At 38.8% G+C, this 6,889-nt stretch overlaps 1 long non-coding RNA gene across 1 annotated transcript in view; it reads right to left on the bottom strand.

Annotated features, from left to right (window-relative positions):
* Window positions 1-2,585: 2,585 nt before the first annotated feature.
* The window catches only part of LOC117936231, a 9,367-nt gene continuing 5,063 nt past the window's right edge, over window positions 2,586-6,889 (bottom strand). Inside the window, exons 2-3 of the long non-coding RNA XR_004654907.1 lie at window positions 3,571-3,576; window positions 2,586-2,694 (exon numbers count right to left, since the gene is read on the bottom strand). This is a non-coding gene — a long non-coding RNA (uncharacterized LOC117936231). The remainder of the gene's footprint in view (window positions 2,695-3,570; window positions 3,577-6,889) is intronic.

Below are 6,889 nucleotides of genomic sequence, written 5' to 3'. Positions count from 1 at the left end.
AGTTGTGATTGTTATTTTTATAATTTTACATGTGACAGTCAGTGTTACCATTATATTGCTGTATGAAAACTGCTGTTCATATTGTTGGACGTTTGGTGAATATTTTATAGCAGTTGAGAGAATTAGAAAGGCTGATTCACTTGCACATTTTTTAAAGTCAGTGATGAAGGGAATATAAATTGCTATATAGTGGTTCTAACAATGTTAGACTAGTCAAGGACAAATACACCTTTTAATTATTTTAGTTAAACACTATTATAATTTTTTGTATTTTTTAACAAAGGACCATGTGTGTGTGACCATGTGTCTCTTCCATGTGCATTTAATTTGGTATTCTTAGCACACAATGTGTGTTCTCTCCATTGAACTGCAATTTGGGAGAATTGTACAATTACAAAACCCTATCCTAATTGTACAATCCTGCTTAATTATAGACTTAGTTCACTGGACCAGAAAGAATACAGATGAGGCCACTGTATTGTGCATACATGAAACAACAAGGAGAGGACACCTCAATGGATTTTGACCTTATATTTTTCTGGGGTAAAAAAACACTTAAGTCAATGTTTACAGTGTGCATTCAATTTATCACTTAGTTATCTTCATAATTTCTAGATTTCAGGGTCTCATCTCTTCAGTGTGTTTTTTATGTCCATATATACGCCTACAAAGAAGCAAAGCATATAATATGTAAAGAAGGAAACTCTGCTTGTTTGTAAAAACAATAATTAAAAAAATAAAATGAAAACCGTGACAAAGTGTGGCAGATAATAGCAGACCGGATAAATGATATGTCTAAAAATATACATTTACAAAACACTGCTCTTAAATGAAACCATTTAAGGAGTGAGGCTGATTATTTCTACAAATGAACTCTTGTACATGACTGAAAAGTAAGCAATGGAAGTTGATGTTACTGTAGGTAATTAATATTTTAGCCCATATGAGTGGGAGAGACAGAGTGATAGAGATATTTACACATCAAAGGCCTATTTTAAAATTGTAGATTAGTGGTTTCATAGTACATTTCCCGCGTAACATTAGACTGTCTTCTGCTTACTTTAAAGGCAAAGAGTGCAACTGTTCATTTGTGCAAATAATTAGCCTAACTCCTTGAATGGAATGAATGTTTTTTTTTTTTTTTTTTACAGATGTGTTTCAAGTTATCACACTTCTATAAGAAGCTGCTGCTCACTTTGTGTAAAGTATATGCACAATGCGTATTCTCCATTTTAACATCAGTAAATCTGTGAAATGATCTTGCGGTCTGTTAAGGAAAGAAGGAACGCGCAATGTCTTGTAACGGAGTTGCCAAACTATTTGCGTTAACTGCTTCTACATAGTTGGTTTCTGCGGCACTTGCTTGCTAGAGTGAATGAACTCTGTTTCTCAGCGAACAGCTCCTTGCCATCTTCTGTTTAACTTTTTGCTGAGCCACGGGGAAGCCTTTATTTCCACTGCTTTTCATGCAGATAGCAGCATCCTCAGCGGCCCAGTGCTACTTTTTGACTGTCACTTTTTCTTTCTTTGAGGCTTAAAGCAATATTTCACTTTGCTTGAACATTTTCCGTTCTCAGGATGCCTTCCTTTCCCAGTAGGAGGACTGAAGTCTCCCCAAAGAAGTGTAGGGGGAAATCACTGCAGTGTTGTTGTAATGTTGAAATGTGATAAGTTGACATTTTGCCGAGACACTTTCAGCACAGCTAAATAAGAGTGGCTGACAAGACACATGTGTATGAAGATGTCAAACGGGTGGAGCAGGTTGGACTTTAAGACAGATTTTAGTCTGCACACTATGGAGAGTTTTGAACACTTGTTCTGTACCAGGATGTCTTAGTCTGTTATCTGTGAACCCACTACTTATTCAATTTGTGCCTCAAGACACCAGCCTTGTGAATTTAAAGTGATAGTTTGGATATTTTGAAATGGAGTCGAAAGATTCCTTAGTGAGAGTAAGAAGTTATTTTTCACATAAGTGCAAAATTTGAACACAGAAATTAACTTCTGCAAACTTGCTCTGTTTTTCTAACTCCTTTGGAAAATATAATATAGCAAGTTCTTTAGCTGCTAAATGCTCTACGATGGTCACCATAACACAAAGACTATTTTGTGTCTCACAAAAATGTCCTTAATATACAGACGTAGCATCACAGTGAGTGTTGCAAATTAACATATTTTGCTATTAGCTGTAATGGTTGTTTCCATAATAATTCCATAATTCTCTCGGTGCAAAATATTACTTTAAAGGTCCCATGTCATGAGGCTCTTTGGATGCTTTCATATGGACCTTAGTGGTCCCCTAATACCATATCTGAAGTCTCTTTCCCAGAATTCAGCCTTGGTGCAATATTACAGCCACTATAGCCAGTCCCACGATGAACTTTCCTCAGTGTGTGCCTTTTCTGAGTCTTTAGCTGTTAAGGGGGAGGGGGGGACTTGACCAACTGCAACTCTGCTCATTTGAAAGCAATGATGTCTCTCTCTCATGGGTGGGCCAAATTCTCTGGGCGAGCATAGCAGAGAATGGAGAGGTAACCTTGCCCCTTTTGACCTCATAATTGGCAAGATTCCAGATCGCCCCATCTGAGATTTTATTTTCTCAAAGGCAGAGTAGGATACCCAGTGCTTGGTTTACACCTTTACACATTTCTGGCCACTGGGGGACCATAGGCAGGATGGGGGAACTCACATTAACTCATAAAGTGACTACTAACTATTGACCAAGTTTGTTGCAATAGTAGTGTATGGCACTGTGTGGAAGCACTCCTACCCACAATAATATAATCTTTCAGCTAACTGTAGCCGCATGCCTTAGTCAATAAGATTTAGTGGGTACACCCTCATTTCATTTAAAAGTGACACATTATTATAGCAGTATTTCTGACAAATAGTCAAAACAACAAAGGCCAAAACATTATAAATATGCAGGTAGTTTATTATTTCTAAATTGACAAAGTACACACCTCACTACCACCCAAAGTCTGTTGACCGTTCAACCCTGTTCACAAGCGTGAATAACTGCTGTCAGATACGGGGGGTTTTGCGTTAGAAGACGTCTGGGTCGGATTATCCTTTCAGAGCTTCTTCTGCGAGGCGTTGTCAGCCCAGCTGCAGTAAAAATGTCGAACTTTGAGGTAGCAAACCTTTTGTAAATGAGTTCCAAGTGTTTGATGCCCTAAATGTCATACCTGAAACTGACACGCTTAATGTCATCCCTGACACGGAAGCAATCGCAGTGTATCGTGAACTCTTTTGAACATGATTTGTGAGTCTTATTTGCTTAAATCTGTTTAAAGATATCTACCAGTTCCATGAACACTTGTCAGTCATGATGGACACATTACCGTTAGAAATTGCAGATGTAATCACACATTACCTGCATGTAATGGACTGTGGTCACACCATCCACTTTGTATAACTTATTCCCTGTTATATATTGTTTTTTAAGTATATTTATTTTCACGGTTTGCTTTTGCACTACCGCCACTGCACACACTACAATAGCAGCCTCTCATGGTCATTGCGTTGCATGGGCAGTCCATACCAGGCCTTTTTAATCACATCCCAAACTGTTAACTCTTTAAATTTCTGTGAGTGATTTTTTTATGTATGTGCTACATATGTGTGCATGTCTGTTGTGTTATGGTTGCCTAAGCCACTGGATACCTAAGATTTCCCTCGGGTTGAATAATGTATCCCTCTGTCTGTCTCTGTCTGTCTATAACATTCATACGTTGAAAAGCAATAAGTCTATGAGACTGGCAGAATTGAAACCCTAATATAGTTCAAAACAGACACGGCGGTGGACAGCGGACACACACACCTCTGCTATACAGCAGTGCGTGTCTGCAGAGGCAGACGTGGTCACACATTTGCTATTTACAGCCAGTGAGCGTCACCCTAAATGCGCTGTCAATGGTAGAATAAACAGACAGCTGATGTATGTTGGCAGGCTTGTTTAGTGTTTTTACTTCCGTGCATACTAAAAAAGCACCATGTATGTCTTTTAATTCCAACCCAAGCATACACACAACACTATGCAAAAGCCCCATGCTTATTTGTCCAATAGAAGATTTTAATTTAACACTTTGTCAATCATCCTCTGATCTTGAACGATTCTATCCAACTGCAAGGAGATATGAATGATGAATGAAGTTACTGCTAGTGTGCCATTCATGTGTAAAATTACGCAGATCCGCTATCTTAAATTAACTGTAGATGAAAGACACTTATCATTTCTCCTGCTGTCTGATAACTAATCACATTTAATCAACTGCACTGAGAAGATCCAACATTCTACAAATTGTTTTGTTTGACTTACTCATCAAACAGAACATGTGTAATAAAGTTTTCTATGTAACTTGCTCAGTGGCGTGGATGACATTTTTGGTTAGACACTTCCATTAGTCACATCATGCCGATGAACATATCAATGTGCAGTAGATAGTAGACTGTAATAGGTGAAACTTAACAAGTACAAGAGGGATTTTGTCATTGTCACACATTGGTCTGCGTGTCAATCTACCAACTGAAGACACAAAATTAGCCATGAGAGGAAGTATGAGTAGATTTATACAGTTTGCAGTCTGGCGGTATGATGCTGTACTAAAATGGTAAAGAAAAGAAGCCAAAATAATAACTTCTTCAGGAAGTATAAGGGAAAAGGAGCAAAATATTCGTAGAAGTGAAGATTAAACCTTACAAAATAACAGGCACTGTCCTTTATGTAGTAGTAGTAGAGGAAAACTACAAGGCTCTATCAGATGTTGATACTTATTTAAGTAAAAACTCTTCTTCATGCAATGGGAACATCCATCAGCTCCCTCCTGCACCCTTTAGCTGTCAACCTGAAGTTACCGGAACACATTGGTTTCAGAGCAAAGCTATTGATGCTGACACACACTTTTAAGTTAGGGTAAACTGGGCTTGGTTGTCCCACTTTTTATGGTCTTTGTATTTATAAGAGTTAGAATAACTCAGAAGTTATATCAATAAGTACCATATAAACCTTGCTGTCTTAGTTGAATTAGTCGTTTTGGAGCTGCTAGAATATTTTGTCATTTATTAACCATCTTTTCTGTTTCATGTCCTGAATGTGTGAATTTGGCTTTTGGTCTCACACACACACACACACACACACACTCACACACACACAAGATTATGAGTATGTGTTTGTGTCCTTGTTCCCACACTGAGCTGTCATCCAAACACCAGTTAAAGTCCAAAGCATTTAATCATCTCCCCCACAATGCCTCCCTCCTCTTTGTTCTCGCTCTTTTACGCCAAAAGTTGGTGAGATCTCAGAAGCCAGATACTTTTACAGGAAACATAACCCAGGATGATGTATTGACTCATTTCATATCTGAGATGAAAAACAATGCTCTTGTTGAGCCTCAGCTATTTTGTGTCCCTTTTTCAGATGAATTTTCAGTCTAAATCAGAATGCATTTTAATAATGGATTCAAAAGATGTGACAAAACTACAAGGATAACACCAAGTTTTGGTGAGATTGTCCTGCATACAAACCCATACGATGCTCAAATATTCTTTCCCTACTATCTTTCACCCAGCTATGATACTACTGAGCGTTTTCTAAACCCTTTCCCCCTACCATAGCTTAGCAGCTATAACTAAGCATGACAAACCTATTTAGCTTTGCATGTAAACACTTTGGTGGAATCTTTTGTCCCTTTCTCAAAGTCTATAAAACAAGAGTAAACTCCCATACACGTGATCAGAGGGAAAACCGCAAGGTAGGGAGCAGACAATATTGCAGCCACAGAGGCACAGCTGTATACTGCATCAATGCTTCTGGCATCGCTGGCCTTGAAAGGCTAGCGGCAATGAGGTCAAAGTTGAAATATTTTTAACTTTTGAGCGAAGCGCTCAGCGTCAATTTCAAGCGGTGCGCTTCACCAAGGCACTTTCTCCGATTTGTCTCCAATGCGCTCCCCATAGGAAAACAATGGCACAGCCAGCAAAGAGCGGAACATGTGGAGGCGCCTTAAGAAATGCATTAAACTTTCTTTACGACAACTGTAGTAAACATGTCTGATTTATGACTAGCACTGTGTAGTATTCTTCCATCATGTCAAAGTGACCCGGATGCTATCAGAGTTTGTGCTATCGTTGGCTGAGGTCACTGGAGTGTGGCAACCCTGTTGACCTAAGACAGATGCATTTGAAAAAAAATCCTGAAAAGTAAAATCAAAAGAAAGTATAACAAAAATGAGACTAACAGCATTAATTTTGGCACCACGCACGTGCCGTTGTGTGCTGATTACCATGTTCTCAGCACTACCATGTAATCACAGACAGATGCTTCAGTCATTTCGACAGCTTGGGAAGTTACAAATTACAAAAAGTAAAGATAAGGAGGACTGCTTCAGAACAGTTTTTCAGAGTCTGAACTTCAACATTGAATGGTGTGAGTTTGAAAGAGATCAATGTGTCTGTCTGCACGTGCTCTCAGGCTGAAAATTGCTAAATGTATCAGTTTGAAGCTATTTTAAGTCCTTTAAAGTTTTGTTCCTCCCAACAGACTGCCCTTATTTTCAATGTTTGTGTTTTGTTTCAGTCTTCATCCAAGATTTAAGACGCAAGCCCCATTAACAGTAGACTTATGCAGTCACCTAAAGGATTATTAGGAACACCTGTTTCTCGTTAGGAACACAAGTTTCTCGTTAATGCAATTATCTAATCAATCAATCACATGGCAGTTGCTTCAATGCATTTAGGGGCTGATTCAAGCTGATAGAAGAGCAACTTTGACTGAAATAACCACTCGTTACAACCGAGGTATGCAGCAAAACATTTGTGAAGCCACAACACGCACAACCTTGAGGCGGATGGGCTACAACAGCAGAAGACCCCACCGGGTACCACTCAT

This window comes from Etheostoma cragini, chromosome 20 (genome assembly GCF_013103735.1).
Source record: "Etheostoma cragini isolate CJK2018 chromosome 20, CSU_Ecrag_1.0, whole genome shotgun sequence".
NCBI classification, from domain to species: domain Eukaryota; kingdom Metazoa; phylum Chordata; class Actinopteri; order Perciformes; family Percidae; genus Etheostoma; species Etheostoma cragini.
The sequence above is the reverse complement of the archived record's forward strand: the minus strand, read 5'-3'. Positions and strand labels throughout refer to the sequence as shown.